Below are 23,993 nucleotides of genomic sequence, written 5' to 3'. Positions count from 1 at the left end.
GCTGGGAGGGCTGGCATTCCCAATGGGCTTGCAAATTACGAGAGGCTCATTAATATTAATGAACCTCGCAATTTGCGACCCCATTGGGAATCCCAAACAGTGTTAAACACACTGTTGTACATTTCATTTAGCGACTCACAATTCGCCACTCGCAATGTGTCGCCAATTGCGAGGCGCTTAATGAAATGGTCGTACATCTAACCCCAAAATACTTAGTACTATGAGTATTTGTTTTGTGTGCACACGTGTGTATTTTATTCAAATTACTGTTTTAATGTTTGAAATTTAACTCATACAAATTGCCTGGGGGTCCCCGGCTTCCAGTGGTAACTCAATGGGGGTCCTCAGGAGTCAAAAGTTTGGGAACCACTGGTGTAGGGGAATAATTTACTATTCCCACTTCAAAGAGTGCAACATTAAGGAAAGTGTTGGACCGCGTAGGGGTAAATATTACTATTCCCACTCCAGAGATAGCAACAGTAGGGAAAGTGTTGGATAGCATTGGGGTAAAAATTACTATTCCCACTCCAGAGCGTGCAACAGTAGGGAAAGTTTTGGATAGCGGAGTGCATACATTTTCTATTCTCACTCCAGCAAGTGCAACAGTGGGGAAAGTGTTGGATAGCGGAGGGGAATAATTCACTATTCCCACTACTGCAAGTAGAACTGTAGGGAAAGTTTTTGTTAGCGAAGAGGAATAATTTACTATTCCCACTCCAGGGAGTGCAACAGTAGTGAAAGTGTTGGACAGAGTAGGGTTAAAAATTACTATTCCCACTCCAGCAAGTGCAATAGTAGGGAAAGTGTTGGATAGTGGAGAGGAATAATTTACTATTCCCACTCCACTGAAGCAAAATATTAAAAATTAATTAACAAACAATTAATTAATTTAAAAAGAAATTACCTTTCACCATATTCCCCTATAAATGACACCGCCAATATTGTAAAAAATAACACTATCAACATATTTAACACTATTAACACAATAAAACAACTTAAAATAAGTATTATAATAAAAAATATTAAAATTAAGTTACTTCCCAGCCTACTCCCCAATCAACCCACAACCCACTCTTAAAAAAATGACACAAAAAACATAATAAATAATTAATTATTAATTATTAACAACCAATTCATGAATAATTAACAATAATGTATTTATCAAAATTAATAGTATAACATTTTAAATACATAAATATCAAATATTTACAAATATAAATAATTCATATTTATTAAATTGCTTTCCACCCTACTCCCCTATAAACCCACAACCCGCTCCTAAAAAATAACACAATGAACATATTTACCAATTAATTATTAATAATTAACAAACAATAATAACAAAACAATAATAAATACCACAATTAACAATTTAAAATCCTAAATACTTAATTATTAAGTAATACAAAATATTAATAATCAATTATAATTAAATTACTTCCCACTCTATGCCCCTATAACCCACAACCCACTCCCAAAAAAATAACACAATTAAGATATGTATCAATTAATTATTAATAAATAAAGACAAATTAATAACTAATTAATAATAAATACATTACCACAATTAATAATTAAAAATATTAAATACATAGATATGAATAATTAAAAATATTAATTAAAATTAAGGTACTTCCCACCCTATTCCCCTATAAACCCACAACCCACTCCTAAAACAAATGACACAATTAGGATATTTACAAAATAATTATTAGCAATTAACAACCAATTAATAACTAATTAACCATTAATTATTTACTACAATTAACAATATAACATATTAAATACATAAATAATAATTAATCAAAATTAGTTATTAATTAATTATAATTAAATTACTTCCAACCCTTTTCTCCTATAAACCCACAACCCGCTACTGAACAAAAACGCACAATTTAACTAAAATAAATTAATACATTCTAAAATGTAATATTACCTTTACTATAATTAAATTACTTTCCATCCTATTCCCCTATAAACCCACAATCCGCTACGGAACTAAAACGCAAAATGTACTTTAAAAAATATTGATAACTTCTAAAAATGTAACACATATATTAAAACACAAATGCAATACTACACAAAAAATAGAACAAAAACATGTAAAATACACACTAAAATACATAACACTAAATCAAACAACAATATTTTTAACAACAATATTTTTGCTAATGATATTAATTACTTCAATATTTTGAAAAAAGATATCACTTACCTTCAGCTTGATATTCTTGACAACAATATTCTGACTGTCAATATTTTTGTAGTCCGAGATTTTGGACTTGATATTACTGCTACTCGATATTTCCAACTCAATATTATGTCTGTTTACCACTTTAATAATAAAGCATAAAGAAAGCCAAATTGCATTAAAGGCCAATTTAAAGATGTATGCAATTAATATCTGGGTAAAAAAAGACAATTTTGCTCAATAAAAAATTGTCAAATTAAAAATTCTGGAAACTCCAAGAATATTTTGAATGTTCCGAAAGTCATCAGAAACAATGTGGTTTCCAGCTCCCACAGACAATGTTTCTGTGGCGTCCCAATCACAAGTTCCAAAGAGCAAGTGTGGTCATGTCTAAAACAATCAGCAGGCACTGAAGGTGTGAAAGCCAGTAGTGCATCCACAGAGGATGAGCCAGAACCCAAAGCATCCAAAGAAGGCTTATAACCTGCATTTTGCAAGATCGGCAAGCACATTGGACATCACTGAAAATGAATTCTCGGGAACATGGCGCCCACTAGCTGAGCGGTGCACGCGCCTGGAGAACTCTCCCTACCCCCGTGAAACAGATGGCAATGTTGCCTGGCACAGATTGAGCCCAGCGCTGTAGGCCATGGAGAATCCTCTCTGTGGCCTTGGGGATGGAGGGAGAATACGTCGGCTGAATGCGCATTGAGCTCTCCACTCAGACTCCCGGTGTTTCGGGGCCGCCCTACCCGCTCCACCTTCTGCACTGGTTCGGAGCCGCCCTGGTGTTGAGGCAGAGTCACAGAGCAGCGTCCCACGGTCTCCCCTGGGTCGGCAGTGGCAGCACCAGCATCAGCCGGTTCTTCAGGACGGTGCTGCTGGCTGTGCTGGGGAGAGAGTGGGATCTACCCCGGAGGAGTTCTTGGCGACATCCGCTTCGAGCATTTTTTGTCCTCCTACCGCTTCAAGCAGCATTTTTCTGGTAAGAGCGTGTCACCCATGGTGCAAGAGGCGAAATCCTTAGTCTCTTCAGAGGCTTTAGGTGGGAAGTGCGAGCAATTAGGAGGATAAGACTTCTCGCACAGTCTAGGCAGCCCGGTGCAAATCGCGAATAAGCGAGGAGAGAAAAAACTAGGAAAACGCAGGTAGAGCGAGTTTGGCTAGAAGAAAACTAGCACTAAAGGAAAAGACAGTGGGACACTAAAGCCACAATCAGAAGAGTGCCAGTGCTTGGTGAACACGAGGGATAAGAGCACAGTCTCCCCCAGCAAACTCTCCCCTAACGAAGGTACAGCCTTTCAAAACGATCAGGTCAAGGGAAGGAGCATAAAAGGTAGGAGGAAAAAATCTGTCTCTGCATACAATAAAGTGAGAGTTACCCCCTCACTACCGTCCTTCTTTAGGGTGCAACCTGAGATCCTGATTGTTACAAAGCAGGGGGAGGATTCCAGGGGCAATCCTGAAACTTACTCTGCTAGTTCTGTAGTCGTGGTCTCTAAAGCTAATATGGATTTTAAGGGGGCACCTCCCGGCCAGAATGCTGCACCCATATCTATACCTATTGCAGTTTTTAGGAAGCTGCCGGAATCGCAGTTAGGGGAGGGAGCAGAGTTGTGCACTCAGAATCAAGGTGATACAAGCAACCACTCTTCAGGGGCCTCGATTGAAGCCTTGTTCGCCTCACTAAAAGAGGATATGAAACAGGGCTTTGCAGTTTCTGCAGATAATCAGAGCGAGATAAGGAATGTATGCAAAACCCTAGAGAGGAAAGTTGACCTCCTAAATTCCAGGACTGAGTCCCTAGAGAGCTCTGTCGAGGAACTCAAGACTAATTTGGGGACAGCAGAGACAAAAATACAAAGCTCACAAAGAGGCGAAGCTGCTTTGCGGGAAACAATGGAGACATTGGAAAACAACTCTCGCAGAAATAATCTGCGGGTTATGAATGTCCCAGAAGGGAAAGAAGGGATGGACATTAAGACCTTTATGATTGCTTTGCTCAAAGAGGCCCTATCACTCAAAGAGTCAACAGAGCTCTTAGAGAGAGATATCCAAAGGATTCATAGGGACCCATTTCGTCAAAACCCTAATAGGGAAAAACCCAGGAAGATCCTTATTAATTTTCTCACTTATTCTGTTAAAGAAAAAATCCAAACTCTGGCCCTGAAGGAAAAGTCGTTAAGAAGCAGGGACTTCTCCTTTGAGGTTCGTTCGGACCTTTCCAAAGCCACTCTGTAAAGGCAGTGGGAGCCCGGCAGAAGAATGGATAACTTTAGGAAGGTCGGTGCAATTGTACAACTCAAATTCCCTGCCTTCTTGAAGGTCATGCACAATAACAAGATGCATAATATTAGGTCAGCCCAAGAGGCAGACAAATTGCTGGATACAATCAGCAAGGAGGTCTCATAAGCTATTAGAGGTAGCCCTATTTCTTAGCTCTGAGAATGGGTCAGGCTAGAGAAGCTGAGTATGAGTAAATTGAGTACCTTCTGTTTTTTGTTTATCCCTACTTCACACTCCCTGCTATGTCAATGATTTGGCAAGATTAGGTATGAAAAATCTCAGGGAGGAGGAATAAGGGGCAAAATAGGAAAAGAAAAAAAAGAGAAGAAAAAATAGTATCTTTTGAAAAAAAGGGAGAAGGGGTTGGTAAAAGAGCTATCAAAAGAAGAAAAAAGGTGTGGGTAGAAAATGGAAATAAGCTGGGAAAATCACAGTGGCACAATAGAAATAGTGTGGGGAGTAGTTCATCGACACAATATCTGGTCAATACTCGACCAGAGTAATGGGGAAAGGGTTCCCTTAGGGGGAGGGAGGAAGGAGGTGGGTGGAAGAGGAGCACAGGGGTATAAAATTTTTTAAAACTCATTTATCTTAACTCCGACAGACTTTGAAATTTTAAAGAGCCAGAAGATTGGGAAAGCTGGAAGGTGTCGCTGTTCTTGTTTTTGGACAGCCAGGGCTAGACACACTAACTCTAAGTCTAACTCCAACTTCAATCTTAGAATAGTATGACAAAACTCCAGATACTGTTCTGGAATGTCAAAGGCCTGCGCATGAGGGCGCGAAGAGCTAGAATCCTACAATATTTGAGAGATTCCCCAGCGCAAGTCATCGTCATCCAGGAGAATCACCTTCTTAAGGCAGATACAAAAGAACTGCTAACAACTCAGAAGTGGGTGGACACTTTCATATGCACCGATCAGACTGCTAATATTAGAGGGGTGTTGATTATCTTCAAGAAGCAAGCTACAGCTCAGATTTTACAATACAGGGAGGATCTGAGTGGTAGGTGGCTGATATTGAAGATCACCTTAATGGGCATCCTTTTTACCTTAGTTGGATATTAGGGCACTAATCAGGATGACCCCTCTAGCCTTAACTCCATCGGTTCACATCTTCTGGACTTCCCAGAGCCAGTGATATGGGCAGGAGACTTTATTATCGTCCTGGACCCCGAACTGGATAAAACCCCAAACTGTAGAGCAGCAGTTCCCTCTATATCTAGGACGTCGCTTTTGACAACGATGACCCAATTGGGATTATGTGACATACGGAGGGAAAGGTCAGGTGAGCAACTTGGAGTATCGTTCACAAATTTTAGGTACAAACATAAGTCTAGAATTGACTATTTCTTGCTCTGATACAATCTAAGAGATAACTTAAAGACATAAAATATCTTCCCTCACACCTTTCAGACCACTTAGGTGTTTTATTAGCCATTGACTATACAGTCACAGTATACTAGATCATGGTCATTCGATCGAACAATATTGCTCAAAAAGGAAGAGACAGCTTTCCTTTTTAATGAATCCAAACAATTCCTAGAGAGTAACTTAGGCACAGCCAATATCACAACAGTCTGGGATACTCTCAAAGCATTCCTCAGGGGGAGTATTACGAATAGATCAAGCTATAGAAAACAAAATACAGGGAAGTGACTTTAGCTTTGAAGCTGAAATGGGAGCAATAGAGTTGAAAATGAACAGCCAGGCCGGTATTGGCCTGAAGGAAGATCTGGATAGGTTAAATCAACTAAAGGAAGAGCTGGAGAGCAATCTTCAGAGGAGGCTCATGCGTAGGTGGGAGGCAAGCAAGATCACCCATTTTGAGTACGGCGAAGGGGCAGGGAAATTACTTGCTTGGAAAATCAAGGCAGACCAGCTCCGAAATCACATAAAAGAAATTAAGGTGAATGATGACGCATCCTCCTTATCCTCAGATAAAGATATTGGTGAGGATTTCTTGGACTATTTTCAAGATATTTATAAATAGGCTGATATAGAAGACAGCGCAAAAGTTAAGCTCCGGTTGGATGGGACTGCATTACCATCTATCAGCTCTAAGCAACTGACAGATCTGCAGTGTGCTATCACAGAAGAGGAGGTGAGGAAGGCCATGGTGAGCTGTAAAAGAGGGAAAACGGACGGGCCTGATGGGCTACCAGCCGAATTATATTGATCTTTGGGGTAGGCTATAATCCGAGTATTAACTCAACTGTATAATAAGATACTATTAGAGGTAATTAGCCCCCCCCCCTCATTCTTGGGATGACGACACCGTAGTCCTGATTTTGAAACCTGGAAAAAACCCAGCCAGCTGCGGCTCATATTGACCAATATCGCTCCTAAATATAGATTATAAAATGTTCTCTTCTATTTTAGCAGACAGGCTGGGGACGTTGGCAAATGACATCCTTCACCCAGACCAAAAGGGGTTTGTGAAAGGACGACAACTAGCAGACCTTACTTACGATCTGATCGGTGCAATTGATATTGCCTCCACCTATTTGCTCCCTCTGGCAGCTTTAACTTTGATGGCACTAAGGCTTTTGACAGGGTGAACTGGGGCTACCTGTTGGAAGTCATGGCGAGATTTAACTTGGATGAGAAGTTCTGTCCCACTATCCAGCTGTTATACCAAGCACTGTCAGCCAGGCTGCTGGTGAATGGCACTCTGACTGAGGCATTTAAGATAACTAGGGGAACGCAAAAGGGCTGCCCACTCCCCCCCCCCCTGCTCTTTGATATGTATTTTGAGCCCTTTGCACAGAGACTTAGAGATAACCCTAACATCATTTAATTTAAATATGGGGCTTGGGAGAGGAGGGTGGCCTTATATGCGGATGATATCCTGATACTTTCTGCAGAGTTGGATACAGCTTTTCCGGCAGTTATAAATTTGGCAGAGGAATTTGGACAGGTTTCCGGGTACGAAATCAATGCTGGGAAGAAGATAACGACCTGGAACATTAGAGAAACCCAATTCCAAGTTAGTTCTGGCATGTGGTACTTGGGGGTCAGAATTGTGCAATATGTAGAGAAAATCGCAGAAACAAAGCACATGTCCTTAGAAAGTGTCAGAAACAGATGAAGTCATGGGCGCATCTCCCCTTATCCATCTCGGGGAGGGTAAATCTGGTCAAAGTGACAATGTTACCTAAGACCACGTTTCTTTTTAACACAATCCCACTGCATTTTGATGAATCTCTGATAGATAAATGTCAGCAGGATGTACACTCCTTCATCTGGTGATATAGATCAACCAGGATAGCATGGTAAAAACTGAGGAGAAGGAGAGAGAAAGGAGGAATTGCGCTACCTGGCATGCAGTACTATGCCTGGGCCTTCCAACTTTCACACTCCAGAATGCTAATGAAAATGCCTGTAAGCATAGGGGGATGAGACATGTTCCGGGCTATGTTAAGTGGTGCTGGTCTATCAAGAGAAGGCTTTATGTTCAAATTTGGGGACCAACATTTTTTTAAAAAGGTCAAACTCAAGGTCCTCCAGGTAATAGCAAGAACATGGGCCAGATTAAGAAATATCGTGGGTCTTAATTATTTTTCAAACCTAGCGCCAAAGCTGGATTAAAAGTGTTGGGAGACCTGATTATTGAGGATGCATTTGTTTCTTGGGAAGATCTAAGAAAAAGGGTAGGTACCGGTCTTTCAAGATTTAAGTATATCAAAATGCAAAGCTGGACACAATCCCAGTTAAGACAGAAAAAATCTTTTGGTTGCGCAGCAGCTTGAAACAACAGCTAGTCGAGAGACCATCAGGGAAGAGGGAGGTATCATTATGGTACTGGGCTATTGAAGAGGCAGTGGATGGGGAATTCAGGCTTCCACACGAGCTATTCTAAATGCACAATGTGATATTTTATGGCAGGACTCGTTTAGAACCCTCTTCAGCCTAGTCAAACCTGCTTGGCTGAAGCGGAATCAACTGTTCACTGCCCATAGGGCATAACTTTCCCCTCTTAGACTATCAACATTTTTAAAAGGGACCCAGGTAATAGGTGCAGGCTGGCTAAAGCATCGGATATACATATGTTTAAGGACTGTCCTTCCATCGTTCCCTTATGGGAAGAAGTGAGGAAGACACTCAAGAACATCTTAAAAGTACCAATCAATATGGATCTGACTTTGATAATCTTTGGTCTCAATAGCCACATCGCAGGTCACAGCTAGATCTCTTCTATGCTATTCAGTATTACTGGCCAGGAGGCAAATTTGCAAACATTGGATAGATCCAGCCACTCCCAAACATTCAGATTGGCTGACCTCTTTGTATGAAGTATCCAAGATGGACCTGTCCAGTGCTTGCAGTAGAAAAAAAATTGCATATTGGGATGGGTTGCTCCATTGGAAATAGCGTATTTTTTTGGGGGGGGCCCTATTACTATGCTTTTTGGACACTCGCCAGACCATCTCAAGCCTTTTTCAGGCTATCAATAATGTCCATCAGGTTCTGAAGGACCTAGTTGGAGTGAATCCTACCTCCTCCCCCATTCTTTCTCTGCGGGGAAATAACTTTCTAACCTGATAACGCACCCTTACAGGCTGAAGGCACCGAGAGTTTCCATCTAAAAAAACCTAAGTCATTCCAGGGCGTTAAGAAAGGCTATGAAGGCGGTTGGCTTAAGGTGGATGAAGGCGAATGAGGACAGAAAAAAAAGAAAAGAAAATGAATTCTCAATGGGGCCATCAGCAGTTCCACATCCGTAGATTGTACCAGTTGCATTACAAGGCATGTATCCAGGGCACACTCGAAAATGCACAGCAAATAGCTCAACGCAATGTATCCATACGAGTCAAAAGGACAAGGACCAATATTGTATCATGCAATCATGACACATCAGCACATGTGGCAGTGCCATTCCCATTTGGCTGCGTGGCAGAACATCCACTGTGGGACAAAAAAAATAGAAGCAGGATCTGACAATCAGAAATAAAATTAGTGGTATGCATCCAAAGACACTGGAAAGCAGGGAGTGTATAAAAGATGGAATCACTCCAAACACAGTCTGGAAAGTACTAACAAACCTAGACCCACTTGTTTTGAAATAAATGTACTATTCCTGCAGCATCTGAAGCATTAAATATATGGTGCACCAGTTCTTCGAAGTGTTGTTGGAGATTAGTACATAGTAGTAATTGTATTTAAGAAGAAGACCTTGCAACTTGAAGATCAAACTCCTCTGTTGCAGATGTTAAAGAAACTTCTTTCTGAAACAATAAGGATTTCAGTCTGTTCGGACTATCAAAGTTCACTTTAAAAATAAATGAAGGCCAAACCGTCACTCCTCTAACTGTACAGGTTGGTGGAAAGAACACATTCGTATAACAGGTCATAACCCTGGAAGCTGTTACCATATAGGTCACTCCCGGTCTCAACCCACAGCAACCTTGGTCATTCAACATCAAATAACTTCCATTGGAATGTAATCTCAATGCCAGGTGGATTACCGCAGCTGAGGAACCATTCAGCTAACAAGCTAAGCTTGCTTTTGAAGCATTACAAGGACCTTGAAAAGTAACCTCACTGCAAACTAAAAAATGGGCGAAAGTATTCTCGCAGACGGTATCGCTAAGAAAAACTCCAGTTGCATGTCCCTCAGGATGATGGGGTGAGGAATAGTTCACAGCCCCATTCAAGGTACTCATGGTATCCTGGCATGCCTTAGAGGCAAACACGGGGTCCAGGTCTGAATGGAATACTCTACTGCATTGAAGAAATCAAAAAAGGTTCCTAGGGGTCCTATTGATACTTGGTCCTTTTAAACCAACAAAGAAGAAATTGGCACAGAAGCTGAAATATAAAAGTTACATCTTTATTAACCTCAAATGAGTGAGACTACGTCACACAGAAGCCTTAGCAACTGAATGAGGCAGTCTGAGGAGTGCAGAAAACAGAGGCCTTGTATATGCTTAGGGTTACATAGTAAGCATATGACCAAGGGGCAGTCCTGGCTCATGTAAGCATGCAAAATGACTAATATGGGTATACAAGATCTACTTGCTCAACAAAGTGGGAGGAGAGTTACTTCTCTATACAGCAGCAAAAATAGCCTGACAGTTATACTAGAGAAGCAGGTGGTGATGGTTGGGGCCTACCAGGGATATTGTCCACCTGTTCTACGAAGAACAGCTTTGGGACCTTGTTTACCAGTACAGTGGTCATTGGTCAGGCTTCGAAGAAGAGCTCAGCACTGGGGTCTTCCGAGCATTGCGGAAAACCCAAGAAGTGGATGTTGTTGTGCCGTGATCGCCTCTTCAGCGATGTAGTGTGGATACCTCCTCTTTCATGGCGTTCAGGTGTTTTTGTAGTGCACGCATTGTGGGGCCTATGAATGTCAGTACGGATACTGCATCATCTTTGTGGCCTCTAGTCTGTGATGGTTTGCCTTCAATAGATTCACATCCAAGGAGAAAGTGTCTATTTTTCACCTCCAGTCCAATATGGTGTGCAGGACCTTTTCGCTTTGCGTGGAATGCTTGTTGGGAGCAGATTCCAGGTGTTGCAGGCCGTCCATGGTTTGATCAGTGGTGGCCGAAAGCAGCGTAGGGGCATTAGGGTCTGATGTTGGATTTCTGACAGCTCTAGGTTTCTCCATCATGATGCTGTTAAGCTGCAAGTGACAGCTAGGGCCGGTGGGGTGTGCGCTACTCTGTGGCATTGCTTTCCTTCCAATTTCTTGCAGATGCTCTATGTGTTCCGGAAGGTGATCAGCTCAGAAGCGGTCCCCAAGGGGCTCACAGGTGGAAAATGGACCTCTTTCCAGCCAGTCCACCAGGGTCGAGAGTGTGTTTTCGAGTTGTCTGCTCCTCTCCCTGGACTGTCATGCCCTCAAGCAGAGGTTGAGGGAGGGGAGGGGAGGGACCCGACCAAAGGTGGCTTGTGGAAGTCTGCGGTGGTGCCTCACGTCATGGCTGCGTATTATACATGTCGTTGGGGTTCCTCTTCTATTCACCTCTTGAGCACCACTATCAACACAGTGATGTGGTTCTTACCAGCCAGGTACGCTGGTGCAGAGCAGGAAGATAGGTCCAGGCAATTGTCAGCTGGGCATTTCAAAAATGAGCCAGCCTCATCTAGGCCCCCCTCAGGATCTTCAGGTCAGATCAGTCCCTGTGGGGCGCAGGTAAGCAAAGCAAGAGTCCGCCCCTGGAGAAGAGACTGCTAGGTTCAGGGACGATCTCATGTGCCCTGCCCTATGCAAGTTTAGGGTGTTGGGCCTCTGGGGATCATCTGGTGCTGCCTTGTGATCTGGCAATGGGAGTGCTCTGGGGCAGTATGCTCTGGGCCTTGAGTGTGGGACACTTCCAGGCATCAGGCAATCATGGATGACTGGAGGCAGGGAAGTGGATTTTCAGAGTGTGTCAGTCGCTCCTGCGCAGCAACATCATTCTTCAGACCTGCCGAGGTGTAATCGTCACTTGTGTGCGCTCAGGGCCGGGGTCACTCATATCCAGCCACACTCCCCCTACAAGTACCTCTAGGCCGTTTGGTGGTTGTTGGTTGCAGACTCTGGGGTGATGGCGGTTCCTGCACCAGGCAGTGGGTGCCTGAGGCTACCTCAGCCAGGCTGTATCATTCTTGCAGCACAGCTGCGCAGGCGAGTCGTGCTCTGTCTTCAGGGTGCATCAGCAGTGCAGTACCACGGCTTCTTTGCTGGAGGACCGCTACAGGCCCTTGGTGCCCACCTCATGCACTTCTGGCCTCCTCAGGGCTCTTCTTGTCCCTGTCTGCACTGGGTAAGTCAGCTCGGGAAGAATGTGGCTACAGCAGGTCAGATAGTGTGGATTCAGCAGAATATAATATGAACCCGGCACAGAGATTCATTAAAGAGCATCCAATGCGGCTGCCCTTCCAGCAATGCACCCCTGTAGTTGGCTACGATATTACAGTTGCTAATTTTTACATTAAACTTTAAACATTCATAACTATAGTTCTATTGATTGGATTATTGCCATCTTGTTGTCAAATAATGTTTAAAATGTTACTCTATTTTTCTGAATTGTGGGATTTTTCTTGCGTTGGGTTTTCACTTTATTGCTGTTTGTGTGTTGCATAAATATTTGACACACTTTGTGTGTTGCATTAATACTTTACACATTGTCTCTAAGTTAAGCATGATTGCTCTTGTGCCAAGTTACTAGAAGGTTAAGCACAGGTTAAATTAGGACTTTTGTGGTTCCCCATGATGGGGATTGTGGCTGTTGCTCGCCCATTCAACAAACAACCCAATTGCACACAGATCAAAATATGTAAACCCGGATGTCATTTAAAGGAATGATGGGAACATGCTATTGAACACGTTATTAGAATGGAACTCCACAGAATGTGATGCAGTTGTTCTTTAAGTTAACAGTTTGAAAGAGAAGCTGCTCAGGGGAATCCTTCATAAACGTTTGTGCTCCTTTTAACATTCGTGGCATATTGAGGATGTTTCTTAATTGTAATAAGCTTATAATTACATTTGTGGGCACGGGCACTATTCTTTAGGGGTGTGCCAGGGATGGCGATTAGATTGTGGCAATTAACAACAAAGTCAATGGCTTGCAGGTATTTCCACAATTTCAGAATTACTTCTATATACATTTTGCTCAATTAATCTTTTTGTCAAATGTGACAGGCGTACATGTGCAACCTAAATGTAAAAAAGTGTGCAGGAAGTCTGGGGGAAAGGATTATTGAAGAAAAATGGTTTGATGTACTGAAACATATTTCTGCTACATTTACTACTGAGGTATGTTCTCTCAGGAAACAATCCGCGTGAGTAAGTATAAAGGAAGAGGAGCACTTGTGAATATCTACCATTTTCTTAGATTGTATGAGTGTGTGTGTGTTGCGGATTATCAAACATTTATAAAACTTCTCGCATCCTATAAAGCAATCTAATGCATGACTCGGGATCCAAGGGGATTGGTCCAGGCAGAGATGATTTCTTTTGGTTAAGTGCCATACGCTTGATTGATAACCTGGTATCTCTCAGAGCTCATCTAATCCAAGCACCAATTTCTTTGCAATGCGAGGCATGGTAGGTCTGAATCACGCCAGCATCAGTTTCAGTTAAACACTCTAGAGGCATTGAGATAAAATGATCGCTCTTTAACTGGGATATATATATCAGCCAGACGTCACTTACTTGGTTGTGTTCTGTCAAAATCAACCTCATTAATTTCCATTTTATTTCCCTTGCCACCAACTTTGGAATTCTGAACTTGAATTCTGACACTTGTGATTTGTCATTTTTTAATCGCTGTAATTGTCTAATTATCTGCGCTGCTGCAATCAGAACATTTCTTAACATGGTCTTCTCTCGCAGGACAACACGTCACGGGCTGACATTTCCACCATGATGTGAAAATGTGTAGTCAGGTCCATAGTGAATTGTCACCTGTCAAATTTATTTGGTTTTTCTTGAAAAAAGGTTGGTGTAAGGGTACTAGGCCGCAGACACTACATGTTAAAGTGATGTACAAAGCTGAATAAGTACAAATTCTGGGCAAAGGCACATTTCAATCAATGTAATTAAAGTACTGTATTCGAAAAAATAGATATCACTGGCGTTCCATGCTCACACCAATCAAGCCAATAAAAAAACCCACTACTGTGCTATAAGATTAGCCGCTTTCGTTCTTTAGGTCGAGCCTGGGCAGCGCATGCGCTGTTCTGCGAGGCATGCTGCATTGAGGTGGGGACTTGAAGCTCTGCCCACTCTTCGCCCACATTTTTATTTTTACTTGTGTCATTGTCCACTGTAAACTATGGCTGTTAATTGGGCAAAAGGATTAGTAGTCCCTCATTAGTACCACCTTGTCTCGATATGTAACCTTGCTAGGTGACACCCCCTGTTACGTGTGTTGTTGCTCGGTAGGCTTTAATTACAGCCTCCGAGCACTATTTACTCAAATAGCTCTGTCCTGCCTGTTGCAGGCAGGACACGCTTTCTCCTAATGCTTTTTTTATAGCACACGTTTGCAATACAATAGGTATCGCATTTGTGTGGTTTTGCCCCACATTTTTTGCCTTCTCCTTTTTTGCTAAATTCGTTTTCATATACTTTAGGATTCTGCACACTTTACCACAGCTAACCAGTGCTAAAGTGCTTCTGCTCTCTCCTCTAAACATGGCAACATTGGCTTATACCCTTTTGGCATATTTAATTTACTTGTAAGTGCCTGGTACGTTGGTCCTATGTGTAGCCAGGACCTGTAAATTAAATGCTACTAGTGGGCCTGCAGCACTTATTTGTGCCACCCACTTAAGAAGCCTTTTAAACATTTCTCAGGCCTGAATTGCAGCCTGTGTCTGCAGTTTTAAACTGCCACTTCAACTTGTGAAAATAAACCTTTTGCCAGACACAAACCTTCCCTTTCAAAGCATAAAAATCACCCCTAGGGTAGGCCCTGAACAGCCCACATAATGTTGGACATTTACTTTTAAGTTTTACATGTTGTGGTAGTGAAAAACTCTTAAATTCATTTTTCATTACTACAGTGACTGTCTCTCCCATATGATAACATTGGAGATACCTCTACATTTAATATACTGTACCTTTCAATTGGGAGCAGGTGGACTAGTCGAGTTTAGCATCCCACTAATTGTAATTAAAAAACATCTTCAATGGTACAGTTGGATTTTTGGCCACACTTCTGAAAATACCTCTTCTAGAAAGTTGGCATTTTCTTGGACTGCAGCATGTTCCTGGGTCACATGACTAGGTGTAGCTGGCAGTTGGTCCTTGTGTATTGGTCCCAGACAGCGAGACAAAGGGAAGCAAGGTGTCGGCAAGATGGACAACTCCCAGTTATGAGGAGGGGGATCTGCCCCTATCACAATTGCACATGACAAATGCTCTGCCTGAGCACTCTCACAAATGGTTTGACACTGGTCTTTTGTGACCCCAGGCAAGCTGGGGGCAGGACAGGGAGAAAGGGGATGTCTGGCACCTCAGGGGATGGAAACCTCCAGAAGCTTCTTTTACTTCAAAGATGGCACCAGCTATAAATATTGGGCCCTTAGACCCAACTCTTCTGAACATTTTTGGACCTGTGAGCTCTGCCAGGAAGATGGTCTGTGCATCTGGGAAGTCAGCTCTGCTGGCCTGCTTTGCTGTCCAAGGACTATTCTTTTGCCCAAGCGTTGCTGTTGCTGAACCATGACTCTTCTGCTGTGAGCTGCATTTCTGAAACCAGCCTACTTGTGTGTTCCAGGACTCCAACATCTTCAAGGGTTACTCAGCTGACCGCCTTTTCTCAAGGCACAGGGACACAACAGTCTTCTCTGTGACCCGCATCTTTGATGCAGGACCGCAAAATGCCTCAACAACTCCGCATGCTTGATCCAGCATGATGCATCTCTATGCCGACAATCGCTCAGCTCTGACACAGGACCACAAGTTCGCACAAACCTCAGCGGCTTCACCACCACCGGCCCAGAGTGACGAACCTCAACCTCAGCGCAGACACATCACTAAGCAAGTCTCCACAAGCCCCAGTGGCTTCCTCTGCGATGATGCAAGACCTCGTACCGCAAGCTGCTATTGAAGGTCACTGAATTCACTGCGCGGTGCATTGTGGTGGAGGACATCTCATCACAAGCACCATGTTGACAGTTCCTTGATGCTGGCCAGCACAACTCAACGCAAAGACTTTACATCGAACCGCAACCAGTATTTAAGGTGCTCTTGTTCAGCAGGCCTAACGGGGTCTGATTAGGTGGCCTGCGCTCCATCACGGTCGGCTGAAACATGTTGGTGCTTTCTGCGTTTTTGGTGCTATTTACACTGAACTCTTTGCATGTCTCTGGATCTACTGATTGGATTTTTGTCATTTTGGTCTTTTTTATTACAATGTAATTAATTTTTCTAATTTGGTGTGGGATTCTTCTTATGTTGTTTCATTATTACTGTTTGAAGTGGTGCACAAATACCTTACTCCTTTCTTCTAAGTTAAGCCTGACTGCTCTGTGCCAAGCTACCATAGGGTCGAGTACAGGTTAATTTGGGGTTTGCTTGTAACGTGATCCTGAAAAGGATTGTAGTTGCTGCTCGAACAGGTTTTCACCCCCGCAACAAGTAACCCAATTTCTTACAGGTAGCATGTTCTCACAGTAGACAAAAGAAGAATAGACAGACCTCTGACATCCATCACCAGAAGGAGTTACTTGGAACCTTGGAGAGGAAAAACAGACCTGAATGTGAGGAGCCTGACTCAAAGGTGACTTATTTCCCAATATCCCTTTAAGCTGCTATCTGGAAATTTCCAAGGACGATCTGCAGAGAGAATGGACAGCCCCTCTACTGCTCACAGGAAGAGCCAATTGGGGTGGTTGGGTGATGGGGTGTCTGTGGATAGGGCATGGATTTCCCCCTACATTTTTAAAACATTCCACAAGGAGAAACCTTTCGGAAGCAGTGGTGAAACTGAAGAAAAGCTAACCATATAATGGATGGGCCCTTGTATGGAGTGGAAGAACTGTGCATACACACAACTTGGAATATAGTTGTAACTGTCTCCAGAGCTAGTGGCACTAGCCCGCTGCCTTTCTCTTGGGAAGGAAGATGGTGGACTTGACGGGAATCTTGAAGAAAGGGGATCACTTAGGACAGATGTGGTCTGGTGTCGGATTTGGGGGGCAGGCTCCTGTTGCACGTGCGGGTACCATGCAAGTGGCTGATGGCATAGGTGCTTGGGGAGTGCATAGGTGCTTGGGGAGTGCAGGCATGGAGAGTGGTCTTGATGATGACTGTGGGATGCTTCTGCAGGAAGAATCTATTTTATGAGGTTACCAAGAGGTAGACAGGAAGACGTGTCTATAATTCTATCAGCTAGTAGTTACTAGGAGGAAGCACCAAATCGACCCTGGAAAAACATCAAACATTTGAGAGGCTGGTGGATCACAATATTAGTGGCTGGAGATTGCCAACAAGTATAAAAAAAATGATTCTAACCCCCTTCTGAATGGGCTCAATAGGACCAGATGTCAGGAGATTGAGAGTACCAAGAGAAGGGCGTGGAGTATGTATGTTCGGCCCTTCATAACAATTTCATAGTCACTAAATTCAGACAGGATAGAGATCGAAGACTATGGGATTTGGATCACTGGAAAGCTGGAAAACTACACAACTAACCACTGTAGGTTTGGACTACCAGGTTGAAATTCACTTTTTGTTTGATAGAGGCAGAAGGGTATTTAACAGCTTTACTCCCTAAACTATTCACCTCGAAATGACTCATAGTTGTTTGTCTCTCTGCTTTATTATATCATGCATCCATTGTGGTATTCTGCTATTCTGTTGTTTTTGTCCTTTTGTGGTTCCTTTTTTTTTATTTGTCATAGGATAGACAATTAATGGCAATTCATACAGGATAAAATGATGGTAGAGAAATAAAGAACAGTGTCAATAGTCACAATTAACCATTAGCAGTTTCACACATGTATTCTCAAAATTTACAAAACTAGGTTAAATTAAAAAAATTGGCCAAGATTAGATTAAATTACATGACATAACATAGCAGGAATATAAACATGTATAAAACCATTGCAGCTTCCAATTCATCATTATTGACATTAAAAAAATCCAGTCTAAACTGTTTGTCAGATCATGTTAAATTTTCGGAGCCAGGAAAGACCTCTTGCTTTAGCCAAAGCAAGCTCCAATTCATATATTTGGTAGATAAGGGTTTGCCACTCTGAGTCCACAGGAGCACTCCCTGAGATCCATGCCCTCACAATGCAAAGTTGGGCAGAGGCCATCATGATTGTAATACATTTCTGGGAGCCCTTAACAAATTCATACTGGATACCCATCATTTTCTCCTTTACAGATAAATTAAAGGGTGTGTCCTAGATTAATGACATATAATTAATCACCCCTTCCCAGAATTTTTGCAAGCAGAGGCAGAGTACAAACATACGTAGGACATCAGCTGCAAAGAGATTGCACTTAGGGCATCTTGTTCTATCTGTACTTCTTGTTGAAGCGGTTGCTCCCCATTTAACAATGACACCTGGGATATAATATAAAAGACACAGCATGCACCACTGTTGTAACTTCAGGTTGACAGAGTGTATCGAGCGATCTAGCAGGTCTAAAGCCCGCTGAATTTCTTCAGCCGATACTTAAGATGATTAAAGCCTGCTCCATTTTGATGCTAATAATGGAGTGTCTTCCACAGCAAATTGCATTGTAGAAAGGCTTGATGCATCATGCCTGTACCTATTGATATCCTGTGCTTGCTTAACACTCGTCTGCATGGAATCCCTCAATTGAAGATATTTTAAAAAAGAATGGCGGAGTAGCCAAAAATAATCTTGTTACTCAGAAAAGGCTCTAAAACCATCTAGTTCAAATAGTTGCCCCATTGTTATAATATTACAATCTGCCCGGACTTCGTAAGTTAAGTCGTCAGAAAAGTGGGTAAAAGCAACCTTGTCCCAAATGGGAGTGTCTTCGTTAATAAAGCCAAAAAATTCAGAAGAACCTGGGTTTTAGATAAGTTCAGTTTGTAGCCATAGAAGTGGCCAAATATGCGAGCTTCAAGAGCAATCTGAGTAATTTCTACTGCAGGATTGGAGGAGAAAATTGCCACATCGTCAGCACATGCATTTAGTTTTAATTGTTGGCCCTCGAGAGCCCATGGTTGGATATCTAAATTCCTAAAGCCGGATTGTAAATAGGGTTCCGCATACAAGGCAAAAAAGAGGGGGAGAGTGGACACCCTTGCCTTGTCCCACGAAAGATCCCAAAAAATCCTGAATAGCTCCCAGAGTGTGCCACCCCAGGCATGTGGTGTCTCATAAAATGCCCAAATCATTTTAATAAAATCTTCCCCTATATCAAAGGCAGACAACATGATCTATAAAATTTCCTTTCACCCTCTGAGGCGGAAGCCGGAGGTTCTATCGCACTGTCCTTTACCTGCTTTGCTAGCAGACTTACGCTCGAGGTGAAAAAGCATTTTAGAATTGTTTTATTAGTGACTTCTGTAATTATCCTGCGCTTGATTTTAATAAGCGTTTGAACTAGGATTCGACTTCTCCTACCTCCCTCTACCGCCTGGGCCACTCTCAGCTGAGTGTTGACGCTGAGAGTTGGTCCCGGGGAGGCGAGGGTGTGACAGCGGCCATATTGGTTGTGGGTCCGCCCTGACGCGCTCTAGTTGCCTACAAAAGGGGGCTTAGTGCTCGCGCGCTGAAATTTCCTTTCACCCTCTGAGGCGGAAGCCGGAGGTTCTATCGCACTGTCCTTTACCTGCTTTGCTAGCAGACTTACGCTCGAGGTGAAAAAGCATTTTAGAATTGTTTTATTAGTGACTTCTGTAATTATCTTGCGCTTGATTTTAATAAGCGTTTGAACTAGGATTCGACTTCTCCCACCTCCATCTACCGCCTGGGCCACTCTCAGCTGAGTGTTGACGCTGAGAGTTGGTCCCGGGGAGGCGAGGGTGTGACAGCGGCCATATTGGGTGTGGGTCCGCCCTGACGCGCTCTAGCTGCCTACAAAAGGGGGCTTAGTGCTCGCGCGCTGAAATTTCCTTTCACCCTCTGAGGCGGAAGCCGGAGGTTCTATCGCACTGTCCTTTACCTGCTTTGCTACAAGACTTACGCTCGAGGTGAAAAAGCATTTTACAATTGTTTTATTAGTGACTTCTGTAATTATCCTGCGCTTGATTTTAATAAGCGTTTGAACTAGGATTCGACTTCTCCTACCTCCCTCTACCGCCTGGGCCACTCTCAGCTGAGTGTTGACGCTGAGAGTTGGTCCCGGGGAGGCGAGGGTGTGACAGCAGCCATATTGGGTGTGGGTCCGCCCTGACGTGCTCTAGCTGCCTACAAAAAGGGACGGGCTTCTCCGCGTAGCGGACGCGTTTGTGGACGCGCCGGATGCCCGCCGGAGTCACTCCAGAGTCCAGCCGTCTGCGCCCGTCCGCACTGAGGATGGGCTGCAGGCCGGGCTGGACCCAGCTTATACTCCTTCCCCTCCTGATGAGTTAACTGGGCTATACTCCAGGTCTGAGATACTTGCATTAAGACCTACATCCCAGCCCTGTCTTCACCGCTATTCTCCTGAAGGGATCTTGCACTCTCATAGATGCTGGGCTTGTTTGGCCTCCTTTGTATTTTCCAGTACTGGCGCTGTAAGTTTACATCTCCCGCCTACACAGCCTGACTCGCCCCGGAGATCTGGCTTCCTTATTAATGCTTGTTCGCTTATTAAGCATAATGTCGCTTTTCACGATTTCGTTGATAACCGACAGCCGGACTGGGTGTTCATTACGGAGACCTGGGCTTCAGATACCTCAGGACACGATCTGATCATGGCCATTCCTGACGGCTACTCTCTTTATAGGCAGGATAGACCCTTGCGCAGAGGAGGAGGCATCGCCATTCTTCTTAAACCCTCCTTTCTCTGTGTGATTAAACCACTATCGATTCCTACAGATCGCTTCGAATCACTTTACTTGTGTATTACTCTTTCTCCGTCGGTCTCCTTTACTGGGATTCTGGTGTATAGACCCCCCAGGTTCTAGGGCCAGTTTCTCTTCAGAATTATTGACAATCCTGGAACCCTACTTCGGAAAAGCGGCCTTTACCATCTTGGGTGATTTTAATTTTCACCTAGATGAGATCAACTCAAAGGACACAATATCACTAGTCGAGTCGCTAGGAGCATGTGACCTCGCCCAGCTTGTAAATAGCCCCACCCACAAGGCTGGGCATATACTTGACGGGGTATTTTCTAACGACGCCAGGCTCTCTACTGGCCCCCCGTTACCGTTGGTCTGGACAGATCACTTCGCCGTGCCATTGGAACTCTCCGTTCCTGGCCCCTGTTCTACTAACTTGATAACCTCCCCATTCACCCCTAGGAGAAATTTTAGGAATATCTCGGATGAGGCTCTCGTCCCTCTTGTTTCCACCCCTGAATCTTTAGCTTCAAAAGACGCAGCAGAGGCAGCCCAAGTTCTGACGGACTCCATTTCTAATGCAGTGCAACAACTTGCCCCCTCATCTCTGCGATATGTTGCTCGCCGAAAGCCTATGGCACCTTGGTTGTCCGATCAGCTGAGACTTCTGAGACAGGGATGTAGGAGCAGTGAGAGAAATTGGAGGAAATCTTGGGACTCTAATGATCGAGAGGCTCACAAGTCCGCACTACGGGCATACAAACGGAGAGTGGTAATAGAGAAGCAGGAGTACTTCTCCAATCTTACCAGCTCTCTCTCCTCTTCTAGGGAGCTCTTTAAAATTGCCGACACCTTATGCTCCCTGCAACTCCCGGACCCCGTAGTTAGCTCGCAAGAACTTTGCAATAATATCTCTGACTTTTTTCATAATAAAATTCTTGACATACATGTCTCTCTGGAAGCCCATTGCCATGCTCTGGATCAAAGCATCCCGCCTGTCATATCTAGTCTCAATTCTTTAGGCAAAGATCCTTCCCGCCTACTCATGGAATTCCCATCTTTATCCCTTGAAGGACTGAACCTGCTACTTGACAGGACTAAATCGGCCTCCCCACTGGATCCTCTACCTCTGAAAAAACTGATAGAGTGTAGAAATAGCCTTCTTCCTCCTATGCTTGAGGTTATGAACAAGGCTATTACCCAGGGTTCTTTCCCCCCTGTATGGAAGAAGGCAATTGTGAAACCTCTTCTTAAGAAGCCGTCCCTCGATCCGGCCCTTTTGAAAAACTTCAGGCCTATCTCCCTTCTTCCAGCTCCCGCTAAGATGCTTGAGGCGCATCTGAATTTTCATTTGTCCTCCTTTCTCGATTCATCTGAATACCTTGATAACACGCAACATGGTTTCAGAAAACACCACAGCACAGAGTCCGCTCTCACTTGTGTGGTCGATAACATCCGACGCAAAGTGGACTCTGGCCAAACTACGGTTTTGATTCTGTTGGACCTCACGGCCGCGTTCGACACCCTGTCCCCCGCCATTCTTACATCTCGGCTGAGGGAAGCTGGTGTTATGGGACCGGCCCTGAGCCTCCTCAATTCCTTTCTGTTGGAAAGGGAGCAGAGAGTGATGCTTGGGAACCACCTCTCCCCTGCCAAGTCATTGCAGTGTGGGGTGCCACAAGGGTCGGCCTTAAGTCCGACCCTGTTTAATATCTATATGGCTCCCCTGGCAAGACTAGTTAGATCACAGGGGATGGAGGTGGTGTCCTACGCAGATGACACCCAGATTATGGTGTCACTGGCTCACTCCTCTGTCAGGACATCTGCCGCCAGTTTCAGGGTATGCATGCAGTATGTAGCAGACTGGATGACTATAAACTCCCTCAAACTGAACGGCGAAAAGACGGAGGTGCTGATCTTTGGGAAGGACCAAGACGTTTGGTCGAGTGAGTGGTGGCCTCTTTCTCTTGGCATATGCCCCACTCCCTCCCAATCTGCCAGAAATCTTGGTGTAATATTTGAAACCTCGCTTTCTATGCACATACAAGTCAACAGGACCGTGGCCACCTGCTGGGGTGTGATCAGGATACTCAATAAAATCCGCGGGTATCTTTCCCCCCCAGGCGCGTAAACAGGTTGCAGTCGCCCTGGTGGGCTCGAGGTTAGATTACTGCAACTCTCTGTATATGGAAGCCAATAAAAACCTGATACACCGACTGCAGACTGTGCAGAATGCTGCAGCACGCTTTGTCCTGGCTCTTCCGAAAACTTCTTCCGCCACTGTGACCAGGAAAAACCTTCATTGGCTTCCCGTGCAACACAGAATCTCTTTTAAAATGTTGTGTCTGGCCTACAGAGCATTGAAAGAAGGTCCCTCAAGTGCTATTGGCTCTCTTTTAATTCGTTATGTCCCTACAAGAAGCCTTCGCTCTGCGGGACTCTGTCAACTTGTTGTGCCCCGTTTCAAATTTGCTAGATGGGGAGCCAGAGCTTTCTCCGTGGTTGCCCCTCAGCTTTGGAATTCCATCCCCATTGAAATAAAAACTCTTCCTTCAATCGAGTCATTTAAAAAGGCTCTCAAAACCTGCTTCTTTAAGAGGGCCTACCTATGAGAAAATGGGGCAGAGGGGGGGTCCTAGCTTCTGCATTTGATTTAGGCGCCTTGACGCCCACTGGGCTAAGTTTGCGCAATATAAGAATTGTTTCATTCATTCATTCATAAGCAGTCCCATGCAACATGGTCAAATGCCTTCTTGGCATCGAGTAATATCATGCCCATATTCATATTACACTTCTCAGCTGTGTCAAAGGCAGCAATTGCTGTATTGATTAGAGCAATAGTATCCCTACCTGAAAGAAATACATGTTGCTGTGGGGATACAAAGTCTGGGATTACTAAAGTAAGGCGGGAAGCCAACATTTTAGCAAACCATTTGGCATCAGTGTTAATGAGTGAAATGGGCCTGTATGAGCCCAGGTCCTCTGCCTGTTTCGCTTTCTTTAAAAAGACCACAATATTAGTTATTCGCCAACTTGTTGGGACTGGTCCTACTGCCTGAATAAATTGAATAAGAGAAGTAAATTCCAATCGTAATA

The sequence above is a fragment of the Lissotriton vulgaris genome, chromosome 1_1 (genome assembly GCF_964263255.1).
Source record: "Lissotriton vulgaris chromosome 1_1, aLisVul1.2, whole genome shotgun sequence".
In the NCBI taxonomy this organism is placed as follows: Eukaryota; Metazoa; Chordata; class Amphibia; order Caudata; family Salamandridae; genus Lissotriton; species Lissotriton vulgaris.
Note: the sequence above shows the minus strand (reverse complement) of the source record.